At 41.7% G+C, this 24618-nt stretch overlaps 1 protein-coding gene across 1 annotated transcript in view; it reads right to left on the minus strand.

Moving 5' to 3' along the window:
• The window catches only part of SYK (spleen associated tyrosine kinase), a 61473-nt gene extending 42268 nt beyond the window's left edge, over positions 1-19205 (minus strand). The window contains exon 1 of the mRNA XM_075138274.1: positions 18998-19205. The gene's annotated coding sequence lies outside the window, so the exon portion shown is untranslated. The remainder of the gene's footprint in view (positions 1-18997) is intronic.
• Positions 19206-24618: the final 5413 nt, after the last annotated feature.

The following is a 24618-nucleotide window of genomic DNA, read 5'->3' on the forward strand; positions in this document are numbered from 1 at the left end:
CTAGTTTCCTATTTAAATGCCTCAGTTTGAGAATTCATGTTCTTAGCCCAAATGATCTACTAATACATCTTTTTTTTATTAATTGCAAATGAAAGCTGTAACTGAAGAGACTGAAGGCAGCCCTCAGTCACCACCAGACATTGATTCTGCATAAAATACTACGCAAAATGACAATTTTGACTGTACCAGATGAAGACAAAGACAGCTTTCCTTAAACAGAATGCATTACTTCATAACATAATGCCGGGCCAGAGGATTGTAATCAATAGTACAAGGTCCAGTTGGAGGCCAGTTAATAGTGTTGTAACCCAGGGTCAGTACTGGGGCCAATACTGTTTAAGACCTTCATTAAGGAGGTGGACAATGGGGAGAGTGCACCCTCAGCAAGTTCACAGATAATATAAAACAGGGAGTAGTGGCTGAAACACCATAGGGTCGTGATGCCATTCAAAGGGACCTGGAAAGGCTGAAGAATTGGGCTATGAGGAATTTAATGAAGTTCAACAAGGGGAAACATCCCGTGGAGCAGGCTTTCCCCCTTTGGGGCATCGCCTTCCTGGCTGCGCAGCCATCAAGGGGCAGCCCCTGACACCCCTGTAATGTCACTAGGGAATGGCTGTGACAGCCCTGACCTTGCTGCTTTTCAGCAGCCACAGCCTCTGTGCCCGCACATTTTCTCCAGGGCTCCTGTGGGTGCACACGAAGGGCATGCAGGCTCCATCAGGACCTTCGGCTTGCTCTATCAGCTTTGGCATGGGAGAGAGCAGCAGGTCTGGGCGCTCTGTGCAAAGGCAGCCTCTTCCAGAGCTCCTCTCTCCTCTGCCCAGCTGCGCGGTGCTGCGGGGCCCGTCAGCACCTGTCCCAGGACCGTGGGTGCGACGAGAGTGCCAGGGACATCGGCAGCAGTGAAGACTCCCAGCAAGTTCCTCTGTCTTCCCCGACCGCCTCCTGCAGGTACCCTGCGCAACGCTGGTGGTGTCTGGGGGACAGCGCGGGGACTCGGGGGTCTTGGCTGTACCAGCTCTTCCCGCAGGGCCCCTCGACAGCTTGCCAGAGCCCACCCCAGGTGTCTCGCCCGACCCGGCTTGAGCACTGGGGAGGTGTGGAGGAGATCGGGGCTTCCCTTCCTGCCTACAGCCCTCTGTCCCTCCCTGCAGTCCACCTCCAAGGGGGTGCAGAGACAGGGGCACATCCCAGCCCGGCCCCACATCTCTCTGCCCAGGGTAACGGCTGCTGTTTTTCGGCCCACAACGAGAGCCCTCGGGAGGCACTTGCCTCCCCTCTTCCACAGCCTTCTGGGGCTTCCTTGGCTTTTCTACCCCTAGCACCAGACAAGCTCCTGCACTGTGCATGTCTCCCTTAGCAGGACGTGGTGTCAGGCGCTGAGGAAGCCATGGGGGAGAGCGGCTCTGCTGTGAGGGGATGGTGGCATGAGCCAGCCGCCCCAGGCAGGGCCGGAGTCAGTATCTTCCTAAGTGAGATAGGACGAGAGCAAATGGCCTCAGGTTGCGCCAAGGGAGGCTTAAATTGAGTATCAGGAAAAACTTCTTCACCAAAAGGGTTATCAAAGACTGGAACAGGCTGCCCAGGGAAGTGATTGAGTTCCCATCCCTGGAGGTACTTAAAAGACGTGTAGACGTGGCACTTAGGGACATGGTTTGGTGGTGGACTTGGTAGTGTTAGGTTTACAGGTGAACTCAATGATCTTAAGAGTCTTTTCCAACCTAAATGTTTCTATGATTCTATTAATCTGAAAGTCATTACAAATATGGAGGCTTTGAATGCTCTAGTTTCTGTTTCTTTCATTTCTGCTTACTTGTTTCCCTCAGACACCCCCGTGTCACCACGTCATTCTTTTTTACTCCATTCTGCACCACAGATACTGCTGGTTAGGAGATGAACATACATCATCCCACCTCTGGCAAAGTGCTCCTTGAGGGCAGGCTCCAAGTCTTCAATCTCACTTTCAGGAAGGGTTGAAGAAAACAGATTTGCTGCTAAGTTTTCAGCATGGAAAGAGCTTAAATCATGTTCCACCATAATTAAAACAGAAGAACAATTGCTATAATTTCTATTCTGTGTGAATCTTTGTGGTCCTCAACAGCAGAGGCAGCTGGGACACAGAGGGCATAGCTGCCAAATGTTAATCCTAAGACTGCAGGAGGTTTCCCTTGGCATATTGGTACGGAGGTTAGCCTGGACACAGACAACACATTGGATGCATGGATGGATGAATGATCCACACTGGCTATTAACCAACACTGTACAGCTAATTTGGAGAAAAGGCCAAAATCCCATACAATTCTTATGCCAAGAATGGTACTGCACTGCACAAAATTCCCGCAAGAAACAACCGCAATGTACTTGCCAGAGAGAAATATTTCAAACATTTCAAATAGAAGAAAAATCATAACACAAGCACCACAAGGGAGAACAGATAACCAGTTAGAAGACCATTTAAAAACAGCTGAGCAAACTTTTTAAACAGAAGTCCAACACTGTGAACAGGAGAAGAAGAAAACAAGGGCACATTATGCTAACAGTATCGCCACAGTGAGCTGCCTTCAAACAACTGGTTCTGCTTTATTCAGAGTTTAGCTAAGCATTTTCCATCCTATTCCAAGTATATTCAAGTGTCCCAGACACATTCAGAGTTCAGACAGTAACTTTGTGACCTACCAAAAGAAAGGTGAGAACACATCTGAAACTGCATTTCAGTGAAGCTCTAGGTGTAGATTTTGATATTTGAAACAGGTACTGCAAATACTGCAGTACCTGTTCAAATACTGAATACCTGTTCAAATACTGAATACCTGTTCAGTAATGTTGTAGTGAACAAAATTCAAATAGAAAAATGCCACCACACTCTTTATCTATGGTAATTTATTTTCATACAGGTATTTCATGGAAGTTCCTTTTCTCCATACCTTTTGTTTCAGACTTAAAAAAATGTTAGGACCTTCATATCTAAAAAGGATAAAGAACTCTAGAATGAAATTAAGAGCTAATAAAATAAAAGTGGTGTAAGGGGTGGGGTGGGAGGGGAAACTTGTGTTCTCTGGCTACAAAAGATCCCGATGTAACGGCTACTGAAATTAAAATTTACTTTGACTTTGATGTGTTTCAGATAAGACTACTCCTCAGAGTATTGTTTAGTCTCAGATGAGTCTCAGCGTTTATTATACAGCCTTCAGGATGAGTTGCCCAGACACAAATTCTCTTTGGTGGTCTGCCTTTTGTGTGTATTTTCCACTGCTGATATTTCAGCATGTTTATAAGTATTAAAATAAATGTTGAAAAAAAATCATATATATTCATTAAGAAGTCACAGCACATACACAAAACAGAAGTGATAGGTATGCACAGCAATAGGACCAACAGCCTCTGAGTAAAATACCTCTATTCTTTCTAAAAGATATTCCAAACCACTCTCCAAAGGAGGAGCATGTATAGGCATACCAAGTTAAACTGAACTACTCATCTCAGATACAGTAAGTAGAGAAGGTGGTTCACCAGGACATTCATTGGGGTTTAAATGGTGACCTGGAAATCTGACTAAATGCTGAAAAAACTAGACAGTGCTGAGCTTCATGCTGCTGTTCTGGCAGTGCTGTTTCTACCAAACTATTTGATTTGAAAATAGTTCAAGTATAACCACAAAAGGCGTAGCCGCACCTTTGGGGTCACTTGTGGTAAGGTTGAAGCTGGAATCTGCCCAGTCAGAACTGAGATACAGCGTGTTCCCAGAGGCTCCTCGCCTGCATGCTCGTCATTCAGACTGTGGGACTGGAACTGGTCCTTGTTACTTCTTGCTGGAGCTTGAATTTTAGTGACCCTCAACTGTCTGACCTGCTAACACGTCATGGTGTTGGCCTGGACTCTCTTCCTATCCACCGACTGCAGTTCTACACACAGTTCTTCAATTTCCTTTAAAGCCCATTATGATACATTTTATGCTAGAAGGAAGTAATCTGTTATCCTGAACACTCAGGTTCAACTCTGCAAGTGAAAGGGTACTAGTTTTGACAAATTCAGTCTTTATACGTTCCTTTCTAGTAGATGAGTTATGTATATTATGTCCAGTTACTTTTGTAAGGGCAATTAGAGTTTGTGGATTTGAGTCAGAACTTCACTCTTAACTAAAACGAAGCACTCAGAAATGCCAGTGTTGTACACAAGTGTAGCACTGCTAAAATAAAATACACAAATTTCACTGCCGCTAAAGATCTTTCTTTTAAGGGCCATTTGCTTCTTATTGAGCGACCTAGTTTTCTTTTGGTTTTTTTTAAAGCTGTATTTAAACACGGCAAAAGAATAGAAATAAAAGATTTTAAAAAAGGGTTTAATTAAAATTCCCCAAGGATAGCGGCTGCTGTAGAAGCCATTGAGATGAATTCTGTATAGTTATTTAAAGACATAGATTGGGTTCTGTCCTCCTTTTCATACTCTTTTACATAAAACCAAACTCCTTCATCCTGAAAAAGTATCAGCTCTGTTGGCAAATGTGCAAAGCACAGTGAGTGACTCAGCACCATGTCAACATAGGGGTAGAGACATGGGGCAAGTGGTCCAACCATTCTTTGCTGATCAGTTACACTGTTCCATTGGACCCATTTTTTAGAAGCAGACACTGTCTAGAAGCTTGCAAAAAAAGAAAAAATATTTTTCCTTTCAATTCTCTTTTCCTTTTCATCCTCAGCTCCAACTAATGAACAGCATGCAAAGCTCTCCTTGAAACAGCAAATTGCTCTGTGAAAAGGCCTAGTTTCCTATGAATTCATGCACTACAGCGTTCAAGCAATAAGCCAGGCTCCTCTTATTAGACTCACACTTGCTCCATCTTCCAAAATTCTCACAAGCACTGACTCAAGTACCCTCGGCTTCCTCCTCATCCATTAACTACTGGATAGCAGGGAAACACATGCTGCAGCTATGCATTTACTGTTTGCAGGCTTAGAAAAATGGGCACATGGTGACCTCATGCTTTCATGCAATAGAGGTACTGTGTTGGCTTGTTCTCTTCTGGGCACATTTATTTATCCCCATAAATGATTGATCAGACTATCCATGAGACCTCTCCTCTGAGAAATTAGGCCAAAAGTAAAAAGCTATCAGAGAGAGCCTGACAGGTTGGTGATTGCATGAGCCAGTTTCTTTAGAAAACCAGGCAAAAATAGTTGAAATTTGATCTAGCAGTTCACAGCAAATTCAGAATTCTCTGAAGTACAAGAAATACCACAAAAGCCAAAACAGACTCTGGCTCCAGCAGGACAATGGCACAGATGGGCAGATAAAAACATTCTGAAGAAACGGTAGATATGGTGGAGTCTTGAGTAAAAAGTAAAAAGTAGGTGTCTGCGATAGGTCTGCATTTAGACATCTTGGATTCCTTATTGACACTATGACCTCTGTTAGCAGCAGTCACGGGCAATACACTCCACAATGTCTGGTTTGTGAAGAGGCTTTATTCCAGCACAGATAATGACTTGGCTGCAGCAACTTGCATAGTTGCAGGACCAAATTCCCTAACGATATCCCAGAATTGTCCAGAACATTTGTTCAAAAAGTCATCACGCTTTGGTAAACTTCAATCATAACAGAACATTAAAATACATCTCCTCTTTAAGGTGCTGGGTGCTCTGAGCTAAGGGCATCATAAAGGCTTCTCATAATTCTGAGATGAAGACTGTGGGCAATAATGCACTTTTGGCACAACAGACCCCTCTATAAGGAGATTAAAGCTTCCTGAAGGAAGCTTTGACCAACACATTGAATGAAAGAGCAGTAAAAAGAGCTGCTCCAGGTGCAAGATTGGTTTCTTTGACTTTGCTTATCATACCTACAAAATGATCTCCCAAAAGACAACAACAAACAAATGTAAGTACAGTCACCCCAGCTCGCAGAAGCCTATCAACATGTTCTATGTTTTCTTTCCTGAATATTACCACTTCTCACAAAAAGGCAAGGCTACAGCCTTTTGTTAACCTCCTTAATAAAAATACATGTCATTATATGTCATATATAAAATTACCATATGCTACTCTTGTAGAATATCAATTAAAAGTTTGTAATTAAATTATGAAAAATATCAAGGCAATATTTTGGGAGGAATACTAGAAACTTCCACTGTCAATGCTCAATATTGGTCTACTCCAGCTGGGTAAGCACTGCATGGTTTCACCTGCTGACTGTTCTAACTCTGCTAGTTCAACTTAAAGTTTTGCCTGGAATGGGACTAATTCAGTAGTCTGAATTTATGAAAATTTGCTTCTACAGAAATCTGCATTTCACAGATCAGTCAGCACAATTCTCACGTCTGATTTTATTTTCTCATAATCCTATGAGTTTTTAGTCAAGATGTTCACTAAAGGTCAAGGGAAAAAAAATATTTTCTTCACTTTTTTAAAAGGATGTTTCTACACTACACCTAATGCCTTTCTGTGATGGATACATTTAAAAATGTTGTTCCTTTTCACCACTCACTAAAACAGAGAGGGGAAAAAAATCCACTGATTGCAATTTAGATGAAATGGCAGTGGCAGTTATGAGGACTCTCTCTTAATTCTTCAGAATGTAAAATGGAGACGTTAAAAGCTCAAATAAATAAGAAGGCCTGATATAAAGGATTTATAAAATATGGAGAACACTTCTCAATTATCGCTGAAAGAAGAGTAGCAGGATCCTTATGATCTCTTAGATTTCACAATCGATTTATTTATAACTGTTTCAGACAACAAAGGCCTGATTTACTTTTGCAAAACAGGCTAACGATGGATTTCAGGCAAGGTTCTCCACCATGTCTAATATATGAAGAATTTTCAGTGTGTAGCAACATTAAGAAATGTTTGGACTGATATAGTGTCCCATCGACATGCAAGGAGCCAAATATACACACAAAACATTAGATAATAGTTAAAAACTTCTTATCTATTTTGGAAGAATTTCTGAGTTTGAGGTGGTTGTTCTTTTTGGTTGGACTTTCAAAATCTTGCCTTCCTTTAGGGAGTTTAATACCATTCTAGCATCAGTAATAGAACAGAAGAACATTTATGTGGATTCACTCTTTTCTCCTCTAATTTCCTCCAGGGGACAAATAATGCTGAGCTTGTCAAGTCAGCACAGTTACAAATGTGAGGCTGTAACATGGAGATTAAGTCCCCAAAGGGCTAAATGTAAGGCTTTACCCTTCAGAGGGCTGAAGGAAGTGCAGCTGGTTACCTGAGAGATGCAATTGAGCGTAACAGTAAAAGAGGGTCTGAAGTGCAACTCTCGCCATAGCCATTAAATTTGACTTTTAAGGAAGCTACAAATGCAAGCAAATATCATGGTTATCCTACCATGAAAGAAGAAAAATATTATGTAAATACATAGGAAAATTAGGTACCCACTTCCCCTCAGGTAGCTTCCTCATCAATGTTGGGCACTCTAGACATAACGCAAGAGTTTAGTATCTCACACATTTCATGCGTGCAGGGAAGAGGAACCCTCTTACAAAACAGAGGAGCAAAACTCAGGAAAACTCGCCTGGAAAGCGTTAGAAAGAATCTGTGCTGACCATACTGCTACCCTTAGCTTGCTTCTCTTTCATCTCTTACATTCAGACAAGGAAAAAGGTAGAATAATTGTTTTATTGAAAGGTTTGCATAGCAGTGAGCATAGTGTTACTTAAGTACTGATCTCCACATAAAAAATTATTAATAGGAGTATGAATCTTTCTACAAAGACCAAACAGGAATGTGGTAGGAGACTTAGGGACAGTTGATTGATTAGTTTACGCGTCCAGCTATTTAATGAGTAAAGAACTGAAGTGTGACAAAAGATCAAAAGCCATGTAGTGGTGAAGCAGTGTTCCAAATAAGCTCTTTATTTGAACAGAATTATTTTTCTCCCTTCTCTTGTTTTTCAAAGTAGTATTCTGTGAGCAATGTATGAAAGTAAAGAAGTAAAGTTTAGAGCAAGTAACTTTTGCATGCAGAAGACATAAGAAAGGCTCACTAGACAGTGCAGAATGATGAAAATATGCTGACTGAAACAATTGTTCTAGCACAGGGTGATATTTTAAGCACCCAACTTGTCACTTTAACAGTTCTCTGGTCATACACACAAACAAAAAAATATTAGAACAATGTGAATATGCATTTTTTCCTAATATTCTTGTTTAATTAGGATTCTTGGAATCAAGATTGTGCCTCTGTGAACAGCACTGCAATTTTTCATTCTAAGATTCTTTTCTACATTTCCACCTTATGTAACACACCTAAAAGCTGAAAGAAATTAAGCATGCATAGAATTAGAAATATACATTTGATGGTGACTTCACGTAGTATATTAAATATTTTGGTACTTTCAGGGTTTAGTATAACCTTAACAGTATACTCCAAACCGATGTAAATTCTGACATAATTACCATCAAGGTATTATAAATCCATTGTTATTGCCTTACATTTAAAGCAGATATTTACATTTTATAATATTTTAACAAATAAAATGGATTTAAACAATTGTTCTGTTCTCATATCTTCATCTTTAAAATCACCTTCCAGTCTGGCTAGGCAGCCGAATGGTGGTCTTAATTTGATTCATCAGATTACCTTTAAATGTCCTCTTTACCTTCCTGCATAAACATGAAGATTTAATTTCTACCCAGACCTTAGGAAAAGAATTTTTATGAGAAAATTATGCAGAAATAAAGGAAGAACACAATAAATGTTTAAAAGTAAGTCGTTAGGGAAGGAAATGAAGCAGAATACCATTTTCGCAAATCATTCAAACAAACTAGAGTTTGATTGAGACACTAGGGTGAACTTTCTGACATACTGAAAAAACCCTGAAATCTTACTTAATTCAACTGGTAACGCTGATCATTTTTACAACTTTTGTAGCCAGTGACATCTCCAAACAATGTCCCATTCATCATACTGGAAGAGATGTGTGTAGTACTGTCTCAAAGGGAAAAGTGACATACGTGGGATCACCAACATGTTTCTTCCAGAATGCTGATGTTCCTCAGGGAGGTGCCCTGGCTGTGTACTGATGCCTACGGCCGTCTGTCTCAGCCTCCAGCCACTGCTGCTCTAAGAAGCGTACAGTCTACAGCAGCCTCTCCATCACTCATGCTTGGGCCTCCTTCTCCGTGTGTTTTCTCCAACTTCTCCATAGGGAGTTTTCCTCATGCAATCAAATGCCTGTCTCTGATCTTTGCATCCTTTTACTGACTATCTAAGCATTATGCTGCACTGTTTTTTTCCCCTCCACTTCAGACTCTAAAACATGCCTTCTTTCATCTCCAAAGGCTTTCCTGTTGTTCCACACACACTGCTGGGCAATGCTGATGGAGACACAAAGCGTTCGTTTCTAAGTTTGTTTCAAGTTTCTTTTACTATTTCTTCAACATTGGTCTCTCTCCTTAGCACTTTTATCAGACATACCTGTCTGCGGTGCCAAGTTCCATATTTTCCCTTGTAGCAGTTCAGTTTCAGAAGCATTTTCTTTCTTTCAGGTATTTCTGATTTCTTGCAATGCTTTTGTCCACCCTAGGTCCACCCTAGTGCTCCTGCTAGCGTTTTTAAACACTGAGTCGTATTCTTTAACAGAACTATAGCTTAATTAAAGTCTGTCTGGGAACAAATAGGGAATGTGGTAGCTTTGAGCCTAGAAGACTTTTTTCTGCTGGGGAGTCCACACCCTGGATCTAATAACACCATCAGTGACCTGTGGGATTGTCCAATCCCACAATTGTCCCAACAATTGTGTGTTCTCGTGATTCTGGAAGCTAGTGGCCCTGCTAGCATCTTTCTCAGTTTAAGTGAAAACAATGTTTGCCCAACGTAAATCCTCAGCATTTTGGCCACTTTGCTTGCTGAACAGGTGGTATTGGTGCTTCATCTACTACGTTTAGGGAAAACACCATTTACCTCCCCTCTTGTATCCAAGAGTTATTCATCCAAATAACCAAAAAAAAAATCACAAACACACTTGAAACTATTATTAGCTTCAAAAAAATGTGATTTTAGAAATATTTTTCTTTGGATTTGCTTTCCAGAGTCATTCTTATCTATACTGAAGACAGTTAGATAGATGTTTTTATCTCTACTGAAACATGCCAGAAATGCCCTCATTTATCCTAAATTGCACCTGACATCCTGATATCATCAGACTACTCCAGGCACCCTAGCTATTGAAATATTTCCTGAGGAAATACTACTTGACTTGGCAACACTGTTACTGCCCTATTATAAGGCAAACAGATGCTTAGAAAGAGCACCACAGCATTGGTATGTTATTCAGGGGCTTCCTAATATAAGCTTCTCTACTGAGGTCATGGAGGGGCATTGACCACTAAAAAACCATTCTTCACTGATGCTAGGAATCCATTGTCTCTCTTCCACAACACCTTCCTTTTGGGACTCTTCTGTCTTTGGTAACCTTTTCACATGTCATAGCTTTCCTCTAAAAAGGTTTTTCTGCTTTGATCTTTTAAAAAGCTCAGAATGCTACTGGAAAAAAAAAAAAGCTAGGCATTTATGGCTTAGAATTATTCTTTCCCTGGCAGTAGAAATCCTATGATTTTCACATATATTTAAGAAAAACAGAAAAAAAAAGAAAAAAAAAGTTTTGTGGGTTTTTTTCCCTTTAGAAAAAGAAAAAAAACCCCACCAACACAAAAATCTCAACACTTCCTTCCACATCCTCGCCAAGCTCTACTAGTTGTTCCCTTGCCTCCTTTTCCAGGGAACTTTTACACTGTCACAAATGCAACCATTGCCTCTGGCTAAAGATGCCTCTGGTCAAAGCAAGCATTTCTGCCTTAAAACAGATGGCATCATTCGTATGGAAGCCTGCTCCCTTTTGGGCAAAGTACTTTACTGTGATGGGTACCCATTAAACCACCATACAAAAAGGGGAACCACTGGGGCTGAGCTAACATCTGAAGGAAAGCATTCAAGATACTCCAGGCAGACCCTTCTCTAATCTGCCGTTTTCCCGCTGTGACAAGGTGTGAACAAACTTCTTTGGGCACAGACAGACCTTCACCAACTCCAGCTGTGGGCTCTGCAGTGACTACGGAAGAGTACAAGGGTAACTGTTTCTTCCCAATGCTGACCAAAAAAGCCTGGGTTGGGGTGCAGTTACAAAAGTCTTTCTCAGGGAGCCCAAAACTACCTCTGAATACTTCAGGAACTACTGAGCTGAGTTATATAATACATAAAGTTCCTCCCTGGTTTTGTTTCAAGTTTGGTGCCTTTCCAGAAATACAGTAAAAAGTGAAAGTCCTCTGTGTACCACAGAGGCTACTACCGCTGCACAGAGGGAGCTGTGAAATGAACTTACAAAGTCAGTGAAAACATGTGAAGAGCAAAACAAAAATACTATCAGCCTACTTGCAAGAAAAATCACTAAAAATATCCTACCCAATGACCTGGATATTTTCAGGTTCAAAGATACAGTGACATTAAGTATGTCAGCATAGCCTGTTTTCAGGTGGAATATATTTTTATTTTTATAGACGACTTTTTACAGAGACAGCTATGACTGTTATGGACAAGACAGCACAATAAAACCAAGACACAGCAAACTATCCTTTCACAAAAAATGACTCCAAAATCTTTTTTTCCAAGGTTCACTACTGTCAATTGTTTTTCACAACTCAGAAAGAAGTTGCCAGAAGCAGCAGATCTACCAGAATGTTGTACCAACAACAATGTTGAACCAAAATGTTCCTCATTTTGCAGGAAGGCAAAACCTGGAATATCTGCCCAATTTCTAAACACACTCAAAAAGAGAAAACTGCAGCCCTGAGCACAGAGCTGGTGATACTGTAGATTTTTATTACCATGAGAACTGAGAAAGACTGGCTTCATTCAGAAGGATCACACCCCAAGTGTGGATACATGCACAATCCATAACTTTTTTTTCATTCTTTGTGGTATTTTTAGCAAAATCTCTGGTAAAGAAGACATCTCTCGGTACTAAAGCATCATCAGTTCTAGAACGAAGTCACTACTATCAAACAGAAGATGGAAGAAAAATAATACCTCCCCCTTGAAAATAAAAGATACCCCAGCAGAAATTGAACATTATTACAGCAGTCTCGAAGTCTGAAAGCCATCACAGGACTAAAACAAAATGCCACGTTTCATTCAAAATTTGGGATAAACACCATTCCGGTTTTACTAGCGGGCAGACCCAAAAGATATGTATGCTTTTGGTTCCAGTAAGTAACTTCATTTAACTTTTTTTTTAACTAGTTGTTTAGTTGTCACAAGCTGACATTTCCAAAGCTATTATGAGGGTATGAACTTCCCTTCTTTGTGCAGCTTTGTCTGTCTCTACTTAGTTCCCGGTCTAGAGGCTACAAATGCAGGTAACGATCTCAGTTTCTCAGCCATGAATATTAGCAATCATGCATTGTTAAGTGAACAACAAACCAAGAACATTTGGATCCCATTATACTGTATTCATTTCTCTGAAATGTATTGCTTTATCTCTAGGACCGCGAAAACCTGTTGCTGAATGGATGCCTCAATGGACTGGCCTCATAGTGAGTTAGAGTGGCAAAATTAGGCAGGTTCCTCTTCCAGAGCAAGGTTATCTGTCATCTGAAACAGTCTGTAGTATCGTGCTTTATATAAAGTAGAGAAATTATTGCAGGAACAAAAATAACTTGCTTTTCATACTCCTAGAATAGGCCAGTTTCTACAAAACTGATCAAGACTTCTCAGTGCCATTTCCTAGAGTCTATAAAAACGGTGCCATGTTACTTTATTCTTTGAAAAGCTCCTGGTAGGAGGCTATAGCAAGGTTAATGTTCTGCTGTGGAGGCACTGTAACCGACAATGGCTGACCTCTTGCTGGCAACTCAGAAAGAGCTGACACCCACAGAGGTATGGAAAGAAGGACAAGCATTTTTATTTTATTTTTTTAAAGGGAAGATGTGATACTCGCTCACACAGCCAGACTGCCAACAGTAAGGATCGGTTTCTTGAAATCTATGTAATAGTTTTCTAATTAGGAGCCAGATCAAAGGAAGGCTTGTCTCCAAAAACAGTATCCTCCAGCAATGGAGCCAGATCTTCCTGACTAGCTTTTGTGAGGACACGCTCCTCAGAAGGGCAGACTGCATAGCAAAGAAGCTCCTCATACCAATTAGCACATCAGTGAACCAGCGGTCCAGAAAAGACTAAGTCTGCGTCCTCTCCCCATACCACCCTGTATCCTCAGAACAAGCAGCACAGTTAAAGCTTACTTCTCATTGCTATAAAGAACGGATCAAACAGTCTCTTGGCGGGCAGGAATCCCTTTTAGCCAGCATATGACCACTTGGATTAACTGTAACCTCACCTCTCCTGTAAAAGAAAAAGCAATGCAGAGAGAGGCACGAGCCTTCTCCTCCCCTCCCATGGAGGAAGCCTATTTGCAGCACCTGGACCAGTGAAATACTCTTGACAAGGCCCGTTTATCACTCTGGGCAGAGAGAGGATGCACCTGGCCGCAGCACGTTCTGGGCCAACAGGCAGTATTTCCCTAGCTCTTGCATGACGAACTGCCACGTTGGAAAAAAATACCTCGTAGTCAGGCTTCTTTTCTCATGTTACGCCATTCTCTGCACAGCATCAATGGTTACATCGCTCAATGGTCCATTGGTAATTGTCGCTACAGACAGTTGCTACACCAGGATACCAAAAGGCTGCCTCCATTTGATGAAACTTGTCCCTTGGAAAGGCAACGGGATTTCACACTAGCAACATCACTCCCTCAACACACCGCTGCTTTCAAGCGAACACAGCTCTGCATCCTTTGCAGGAAGCAGGCTCCAGTGGGTTTGAGTTCACTCTTCCCTTACCGGATTTTTTCCTGCACTTCTGTGCGTAAGAGTAGCTGCAGAGAGATCTTCGTTACATCCACTGGATGAAGACTGTCACACAGTTGTTCAGCTCACCTGAGGCAGCATGAGATTTCTTACCAACTGGATATGATAACCGAGGATACAACAGTCACTCAAAGCCTCCCTTGATGCCCACTTCGATTCTGGGGTGTCCTGCTGTGTGCATGATCAGAACTGTTCAGAGCAGCACTCTTCCTCTTGATACTCATTTTAAATAAGTCATCATTCTCAGAAACTTGCAAGATGGTCCACTGATTCAAAAGATAGCTAATCCCGTTATCTGATTAATAAAAATAATCCTTACTTAAACATCCTGCTTGCTTTACTAACTTTTGAGCACAATATTGTGCAATTCATATGTATTCTTTGAAATGCAGCAGTAAAATCTAACACTTTATGTCAAAGATGACTACATTAAAGCTGCTTCCTTTACTTACACTCCCCATATTCAGAAATTGGAGATTTTCACCTTGCCAAAATCTTAGTTTTGTTTTTGCACAGCGTGAACCTCTTTTGTTGATTTCAGTTATCATATTTGAGCTGTTTCCCAGAGTAGGAACTTATCCATAAACAACTGGTTAGTACACTTAACTAGCTTCCTTTTCTAGGTTCTCGCCAAACAAAATGACAAAAAGGATCTTTCAGTTGAAGTTTTCCTATAATGTATTTTAAAAGAGTTTGAGGAGGGGGGGAATTGTCTTTATAGCAGGTATCTAACATCAGTTTTCCAATCTAGGTTAAGAAATCAACTTTTCAGGGAACACTACAAAAAATCAAGAAAACTAGTTTCTAAAAAACGTTAAGACATTGTTTTAAACTAAGCTTCATTCCTCTGAAATTTGTAGAGCCAATTTTGAAATCGGCACTAGAATTTTTAAAAGCAGAACTACATAAGTCAGTGGTCAGCAGTGGCACACATTTTAACATTTTAGCTCTAGCATCCCACAGATGCTCTTAGTTACACTGGCCTTAGCTAAGAGACAGTATACTGGCTTCTACATGTTCTAGAGGCTATGGACTCAAAAGCTTTGTGTTTTTTTCCTTTTCTTTTCTCACTTACTTCACTATTTTATCCAAACAGGGGGGGAAAAAAAAGAGAAAGACTATCCAAGAGGGTAGGCGTAGGCTGTGGCTGATGTATTTGATCATGACCCCTGGTCCTTTTACTCATTTTACTATATCTGTTGTTTAAGATAAGGATTTTTAAGTATTTTTTAAAAAAAAAAGGCTCCGTTTTTTTTTACTTTATGATGTTAAAATACTCAAGCAATTGTATGCCCATGTCCTTGGTGCATATTCTACTCTAACACTTCCTGCCTGTGTTTTCTCTAGCTACCTCCAACCACAATTGTGATTCCTGCCAATTTCAACTCCATCCCCAGCCTAGAGTTGCCTCATGGATTTACATGGCTGGATTTACATACTACAGTGCCACCAGCCCTACTTCTTTACAAAAGCTTTTAGAACCTCACATCTTACCTCTACTGAGCATCACTGCTGAAAGATTGCTTGCGTTGCTGCCTTGCATTTTGAGAGGAAGAGAAGTTGTTGGACGTATTGTTGGACATACTGTCCATTCAGGACACCTGGCATCCCACATCTATTCTGAAGAACATTGTCCCAAAGCAAATTAGGACAAAGCTGGAGCAATTACAGGGTAGTCCTAGCTGGTCAAACGAATACATTCCAACATCATCTAGTTACAAACAGAGTGATAGTGAAACTGCACAAATTATCTGTATCACACTCCTGTACACTGATTATTTAGGTTCTAATACTCGTTAATTTTTTATTAGTTGTTCTGTTACCCGGTACAAAGGGAAGGCTTGCAGCATTTTGCATATACTGAAGCCTCCTTAGAACATTAGGATCCCTGCAAGTTCAAAAATATTTTTCCCCTTTCTTTCCTTTTTACTACAACCACGTTTAAAGAAGTGGCCATTTAGTCATTGTATGTACAGGGACAGGAAGTTATGACCTAATTTTAGCTTTGGAATGTAAAGACAAACTACAAAATTTTATTTTATTTCTTTGAGGCAGACGATATTTTGTGTCAAATGTTATGAATATTTATCAATTATCCTTTCCTACAGCAAATCCTGGAATTGTTTCCTTTGATGCAGGAGCATACAGGCTCCTTCACACTTTTTGCACTCTCAATGCTGATGTTTCCCCATCACCCCGACAAGCAATGCAGAAGTCAGTGGCAAAAGGTTTTCTTCTGCTTAACTGTATGCCTCCACATTACCCTGTGTCATGAAATTAAAAGCTAGACAAAATCAACTACGTAACCTCGCTGCTGAAACCTTAAATTAAAGGAGGAAAATTCAAATACTAAGCAACAACTTTGTGATCAAATTATTTTTACTATGCTCAAAATAAATACTAATAATTGTGTATTGTACTATCCTCTACTGCATACAAGAATAGGGAATGATGCTGCAAAGCCCAGGGCTCCTTTTTCTCACAAGAGTGATCAAAGGGCTTAAATTAAACTGTAGAAATAATAAAAGTGGTAAAAATATTAAGAATGTTTCCCTGTAAAAGCGCTTGTAGAAATGCCAGCTGAGACATAAAGCAAGCTACCTCCTCCCCCAAGATTTTCTTTTGTCAAATGCAAGCAAAACTACTGTTAAATTGGATTACGAAACTGTTTCCCTGTAATAAAATGCTATTTTTTTCCTAAATTAGAAATTAAGAAGCTGATCCTGCAAATCCTTGCAAGGTGGGAAGTTTTAATTCTTACGACTGAACCTTACTACTCACGCTCACAAATGCCTGCAAGACCATCTTCAGCTTTTAAGCAGGGACCTTGAATGGTACAAGTACTCTCGCCCCAACGGAGTAACTCACTTAAGCACGTGCTTACCTTTAAGTAAAAAATAAGTAATTTTAAATAGCTCATTGGAACGACCTTTCTGTAACTATTACTCACATTCAAAGACAAGTGATGTATTCCTTGTAATTATGATAGAAGAACAGACCAGTTCCCCTTTTCAGATGTGTTCTTCTGGAACTAAACACATGCAACTGAAAGCAGATTCTGGCACAGCCTGTCTGATGTGCACACAACAGATCTCGAGGCACTGATCCAAAAGTCTATAAAGCTGGAAAAAGGATGATACTACCTAGTATCTTCAGTGGATTCAGATGCAAACACAATTACCTACAGTCACGATATTCAAACCGGCAATGACAACAGACTCATTGCTTTCTGCTAAACACTGCATACTGGGAAAGCATTAGGAAAGAAAAAAGAAGTGTAATTTGCAAAAAATAATTATGATTGTGAGACCATGTCTGACCACAACATATATTTCAGAGGTGACTTCTCCTTCTTCCAATGCCTCTGGCATAACAGATCCAAAAGAAAGGATGGGAGACTAAGGAAATGTCCCTATATAATTTTTTTTTGGTCATCAGTATCTTCAAAGGTGCTTAAATACAGTTTATAAGCTTAAATACAGCTTATAATTACAGTCTTAAAAACTGTTATTTTGTGCTCAACATAACCCGCTAGCTGTTTCTAAAAATAAATGGCAGTTTTTGTCTTCCTGCAACTTCAGATCAAATTCTGCTCTTGTACCAGAATCACAACAACATGCAAATGGGAGAGCTGCACAGTTCACCTTTGCTTTGACAGAATGTTAATATTTTTTAACAGAAGCAAAACCAGAACACTTCACCCGTATTTCTCTTGGGATTTTGTAGTTATTTCAAGTGAATGTGAAAACCGAAGCAATTATTTACTTTTATCTATTTTAGCCATTTTTGAGCATCCCAACTGATCCCAAACCCTTTAGTTCAAATTATTTGGCTTCACCACACTATAACCTTTCTCCCCCACAGGATAACTGTCAGAATATAAAGAACATTCAAACTTCCTTATTTGTCTATTTATCGCGCAATGCTCAACAGAGGGATGAAAAAAAAAAAAAGAAGTCACAGTTCCTCTAAGTGGACTGCCTCAATGTACGCTGCTACAGTTTATGGCCTCCAAGCCTGTAAAAATACACAGCTTTGCATGCAGATACTAGCTCTGTACCGGATGGCTGTGCCCATGGATTAGGTTGCAGATTCGACCCAAGAGTTCAGGAGATCTAAGCTTCTGTGGATAAAAAAAGCACGAAAGAAGCCTAACAGAAAAGAACATTAAGAAGAAAAAAATTAATTCCCTTAAAAGGAATAATTTTGTTTTAAAATGGAAGTACTTTACACTATATCATGAAATTTGGCCAGACCGGGACCTTCTACTTGCCACTCTTCTACTTGCGTCAGTGGCGCCTAACAAAAGTATTGCTCGTCTTGAACATCACTTCAAACTAATCTGGCCAACTACAACACAAAGTTTATGCAGTACAGTGCTAAATAAGAAAACTGAATAATGCTGGCAAAACACAGGAAATGACTCTGGCATCAGGCTCGTAGTATTCAACTACTTTCAGCACTTCTAGTAATACGCTACAGTTGTTTTCTTGGAAACAAAATAAGGAAGTTTGATAGGAAAGAAACACAAAATTTTTAAAGACATTTTGTCAGGCACCAAATCTTTGACATATTATGCGCCATTCAGACAGAAGCCCTACACTTTGCTGTGTTTAAAACCTACCACCACAATAATGTACCAAGATATAACTAAATTTTTTTTTTTATTTTTGTATTTAAGTTCCTCAAACGCTGGGCTAGTGGTATTTATTTTCAGAAACACTGTAATACAGGAAGGTTTCACGCTTGCTTTCAAGCTGGTGCGTTTCTCGCCGATACGAGTGCCGCCGGTCAGCTGCCGCTCCTCACGCCGCTCCCGCTTCCCGGCGCCACTTCGCCCTTCCCTCCCGGCAGGCGCCGGGCGCCCCCGCTTGCCGGTGACCGGGCGGGGCCGGCCCGCTCTTCTTCCTGCCGGTCCCCCCGCACTCCCCGACCCCGCGGACCCCGCGGGAGCCGGCAGCAGCGCCGCCTGCCCCACCCGGCACCAGCCCCGGCCCCGGCCCTGGCCCCGCCGCCGGGCGCAGCCCCGCGGGGAAGGGGCGGTGGCAGCGGGCGAGCCGCCGGCGGGGCCCGATGCTGGCGGCCCAGCGCCGCTACTTACTTACCGCTCCCCGCGCCGCTACTTACCGCTCCCCGCGGGTCGTTCGCCCCCGCGCCGCCGCGTCCTCCCGCCGCCCGGCTGCTCCTGCCGCTGCCGCTGCCGCCGGGAGAGAGCCGGCAGGGAGGCAGCCCTCGGGCGGGCGGCTCCGCCGAGCCGGGCCGGGCCGTGCCGTGCCGGGTCGGGGTGCGGCCAGGAGCGGGGCTGGACCCGCGCTAGTGCCACGGGTGCCGCCGCTTCCTCGTTTCCTCTCGTAGCCGCGGCCACTTCCTCAAGGGGGTGTCGGCGCGCGCTCCCTCCCCCTCGGCGGGCGCAGCCGCCGTACCCCCGGCCCCTCTTTCGGGCGGCAGCCCCGGCGGGAGGGCGCCAGCCCGGGCGGCGCGACGCGGCCCGGCACGGCACGGAGCGCTGCAGCCTCCCGGCCCCGCCGGCGTCGCTTCTCCCGGGGGGAGAAGCATCCGTCTCCTCCGAACCCCCGGCATGGGGCTGCCCGGGACCCTGTGATGTGGGTCCCCTTGGTGCTGCATGATGTGGCTGCCCTTGGGACCCAGGATGTGGGTCTCCTTGGTCCCTGCGATTTGGGGCCCCGTGGCAGTGGCGTCACCTCGCAGGTGGCTGGCTTTATGAGATGGATATGCCGCTGCTCAGCACCACGCTTGGGATTGGAGGATCAAAGTGTATCAAATGTGGGTTTCTCTTAAGGAGAAAAGAGTATGCACACTTTTGGTGAATACTGAAGTTCTGTGTCTTTCAGTACTTGTGTGTACTTTGGTGAGAAAATGACTCTCAGAGGGTTTGCTTTTGGAGCAATACAGGGGCCTACTGTAGCACAAGATCTCCCCTTCCTGTTATATTTCACTCAAAAAACCAGCATATTTCAATCACAAATACTTTTGTATCAACTCCCCGTGTGGAGGAGACTCCAGCATGCCCAGACACTGAGCTGAAGGAAAATCCCTCTTCAAGGCTTCCTCAGCACCCTGTTTGACAGGAAATTAATTCCCGCTGTAGTTGACTCCACACAGCCAAAAGGTGGCAACTACCCTTTGCCAGGGACTGTGCAGGGACGAACTGCGCCTGCTGTGGGTCCTACAGGGCTGATGAGTGGCACGACAGGCCTCCGTTGGGGCAGGGCTTCTTCAGTTGTGACTGTGCTGCATGACACGGCATCGTGTCCCGTGATGGGCAGCACTACTGGGAGGTAAAGTCCGCTTCCTCCTTCCCCATAATAAATCAGTGTTAACACTAATGTGGGATACAGGCGTTATTTTCAATGGCGAAACACTGGCTCTCTTTCCTCATTGCAAAATGGACCATACACCCCTCATAGTTAACAGAGCCACCAAAGTACAAAACTCTCATATTTCATACCAGTTAAAAAAAGGTCTCTGGTTTTGGTCCATTTCAGTAAGACTTTTGGTAATTGCTGTAGTGGCAATGCATTTCTTACTGGCGCTGCCTACATGTTAGAAAAAAGATAGGAACTTAGAAAACCTAATTTTTGGACATGTTTTGATGGCACAGTTCTTTTCCTATCAACATCCAAGTGTGAACAGAGCATAATCTTCAGGAAATAGCTTTTGGACTATGAACTCTTTTTTAAGGAGAAGTCTCAAACTGAGATGAAAAAATCATCAATACTGCATGGCTTTAAATTATACATAAGCAATTGTACTGGACCTGACGGGGAAGGAATTAACTTTCTTCACAGCAGCCAATATGGTGCTGTGTCTTGGATTTTGGCTAAAACAATATTGATAACACATTAATAATTTGGCTATTCCTTGGACACTGATTGCACAACATTGAGGCTTTCTCCGTTTCCCACTCTGCCCCTGTCCCCAGCGTGTAAGCTAGAGGTTGACAAGAAGTTGGGAAAGGATGGAGCCGGGACTGCTGCCCGCAACTGACCAAAGGGATATCCCATACTATACTCGTCTGTCAAAACTGGGGGTAGATGAAGAAGAGTGGAGGAGTGGGGTGTCTTCCAAGGTGGCCACTGCTCAGAGACTTGCTGGGCATCACTGTGCTTGTGGGAGGTGGTGAGTGACCACCTATGCATCACTTGGGGTTTGTTTTTTTTTCCTTCACCTATTAAACTGTCTTTATCTTGACACATGACTTTTCTTGTTTTTGATCTTCCTATTCTGTCCGCAGTCCTGCTGGGCAGGGGGAATTGAGCAATTGGCTGCATGGGTACTTTGCTGCTGGCCTGGGTCAGCCCATAACAGCAGTAGAGGGGAAATCCAGTAAGGGAAGTAAATATTTTTTGTCGCCGTCCACAGTTTACTTTTTCTTTCACTTCATGTGAGATTTAATACAAATAATTGTATTATGGAATTCTGCTATACTGATTTTTGGTAAGGGACTCACAACAGTGGAATATATTATTTAATGTGTTACATGTAATGTTATGTATTATATCATTATCTCAACATCCATGTTATCATTCTGAAGCTTTTCTGTGATGTGTGGCTGACTCTATAGGAGGCCAGTAATCAGTAAAGTAAAATAATTCCTCTTTTTGTCTGGCAAAATTTGATCAAAGTATATTTGGGGTTTCTGGAAATAAATTTGTGGAATCTCCTGCCCAATATGAATACATACAGTAGAAACCAATAGTTTGTCCATAGCCTCCCAGTAGTTGTGCTGTATAATAACTACAATAATTAACTTTGCAATCCTCCGTACTTTTTGGGAACATCAGAGGGAGTTGCAATGCTTTCGTTATTGCAATATGATTTGAAAGACCTCTGCTTTCAGGAGGCATGACAGTTTACTTAAGGCCAGGGTACATCTATTGTGGTAGGAGGCTTTACAACTACGTGACCATGTTCCATGCCAACCAATGCTTCTAGAAGAGGAGAGAGATGGAGCCTGGGTGAAATGCCATGTCTCTTTCTGGTAAAACTTCAACCCTGAAGTTGGAGTTAAGTTTTACTGTAGACAAAGTCCAGATTTCTCCCGATATAAAAAACCTGAATAATTTCTCACATACCATGACACTGTTACAGTCATCAGCTGCTCTGGTGGTTGCACATGTGATCTGCCAGCTTTTCTGTGTAGGGAAAGCAATTTGGATGACCCCTTCAACTCACAGGACCTAACACATGGAAACAGAGAGGTATTGCTGTGGGTAATGATGAAGTTTACACCACTGGTTTGTTTCAAATCTATTTTTTATCCTATCGTGAGTCACAATAGGGTTGATTAAATGATTAAAAGGATATTCCCAAATCTAATTTCTTTACTATACTGTCTCTAGGATCAATATAATTTATAAAAAGTAATTATGTAACTGAGCCTCTACAACCTTCAGAAATTTGGAGTTATGAAGTGTCTATTCTGTTGCCTTGCCACTATCTGTCCGCATTGTTACAGGGAATAGATGGTTAACAGAAAATACAAGTAGGTATGTTGAAATAGACCTTTCTTCGGCTAAGCCACCATACTGAAGCATTATTATTTATTTCATTCTCCAGAGGGAATTTTTAGGTTGGTTTGTGGCTTACAGGTGTAGTGGAATTTGCAGATGTACTTTTGCAGACGTGGTTTGCACTGGTGGAATTCTGCTCCAGCCCAAAGGGTACTGCTGTGGCTTACTCTCAAGGTAGTTACAGGCTGAAGCTGAGCATTTTTTAAAATGCCATCTCTGTTTCTATAGTAAGGAATGCTGTAAGATAAGCTGATGCTTTGTTGTCTGATTGAATGTTAAATTCTCTAAAAAACATAGCAACAGAATATACAACACCACAGACAGACAATCTCATTTGAGGTTCAAATTTGTGATACTTTACCATACCTACAGCTAAAAGTCAAGGGTCTCTATGATAGAAGCAATTGATGTAAGTACGATACGACTCGACATCTATACAAAAGAAGAATGCATAAGTGACTCATTTTGCCTAAGGAATATAAAATTTCTGCACAGTTCATTGAATTCAGTCATGGTTTGAACAAAAATACATGCTATTTGGGAGTTATTTATTATTTACTTCATTTTAATTTTGATGGAAGCAGTGATTCAACGTTAGCACAATACCGGTAAACAACATTCAGAGAAAATCAAAAGCCAATAGCCTGAAAGCAGTGTTGTGACACAAAAGTAAATGTCCTGTATTATGGAGTATTATTAGCTGTCATGCCTCCTGATCATATGCACTGGTATTTAAGCATCTAAAATTTCATTCTAAGACTATTGTGGATAATAAAAGCAGCCACACTTATGCTGAACCTAGGACATCAGTGAATAGAGACAAATGGACAAAAACTACAGATGCTTAAGAGTATGTAGAAATGGAAATAGAATAAAATGTTCCCAGTGTAAGCGTACTAGTGGCATACAAAACTCCTAATTTTTTATTTTCAACTGAAACATGGTTGGACTTAGTATAACCGGTAAATTGTGTAAAGTACATAACTACTATTATGTATGTATTTATATATATACTTACAAATAGTGTGAAGCTAATTCGGTATAAGCCAAGCTTATGGGACTTTTCTACAGTATTTCTCCCAAATTCCATGCTCCAGAGAGACTTTTATTAGTTGGGTGTCTCATGTCACGTCTTTGGTAATAAGCCCTTCTCTAATCTGAAGGATTGGGGAGCAGACATCAGAGAGAGGCTGCAAGAGTCAGCTTGGATGCAGCTGTAGTTTTATTCTGTCTGTAACGTTTGTCAGCTGTTTCCTGCAGAGCCAGTCGCTATCTTTGCAGTGTGGTCTAGGACCTCGTATTTGTTTACGTGCAGTGCTGGTGCAGTCTGCATCTGTGCATTTATGCTTAATCTATTAAACCCTTCTAGAAACTAAATTAGTTGTCATCCATAGTGCTCAGAGCTAATAATCTGAGCTGGACCCACATTGCTTCCTGAGGAAGCAGGAAGAGTGTTCCCAATAGCAAGAAGTACTCCTCTTTGTGAGAACAGGTTGTGGAGACACCCAGCCTGTCTCTTCATGAAGCCAGTTTATAATTGTCACGGATTCTGATTGATGCACAAAAAGCAGATGTACTATTTCTGGATTAGTGCTAGCCCTGGAAGAGCTATGATGCATTTCCACATCGCTGCACCTGAAGTAACGAGTCCTGTCAGAACTGAGCTGACCTTGCATGCCAGTCATAGATATTCTTCCAACCAAACAGCATGGGCACCTCTAACTCAGGATTCACTGTAAATGAATCAGGCTATAAAATATTATAAAATATTTTTTATAATGCAAAATATTAACCATCTGTTCTCATAACCTATTTTCCTGCCTTTACACTTCCTTAACATCACAGTCCTCATGTATAATTTGGTTTTAGTTTGTTTTCTGCTCCAGGGTAGCTGGGGCCTTCATGCTGAAGCAATATACCTGAGATGTTGTAACCCAAGGAATATCTTAAAGTTGCACAAGTAGCACTTTTCAGTTTTCCATCCTATTTTGTTTTCTGAGACTTGATTTAGCACTGACTTAACTTTTCCACAGCCTGTCTCTGAATAAAAACTACAGTAAAGTTAAAAAAAAAAATCTGAACTGTTCTGAATGCTTTGAACACTGCTGTCTTTTGCACGGTGGAACTGATTTGGGAATCCCTCTCTCACTGGATTGCAAGAATGTTAACATGCCTTCCAGTCTATAGGGGTGAATATGCCATTTATACTGGTAC

The sequence above is a fragment of the Calonectris borealis genome, chromosome Z (genome assembly GCF_964195595.1).
Source record: "Calonectris borealis chromosome Z, bCalBor7.hap1.2, whole genome shotgun sequence".
Classification (NCBI taxonomy): Eukaryota; Metazoa; Chordata; class Aves; order Procellariiformes; family Procellariidae; genus Calonectris; species Calonectris borealis.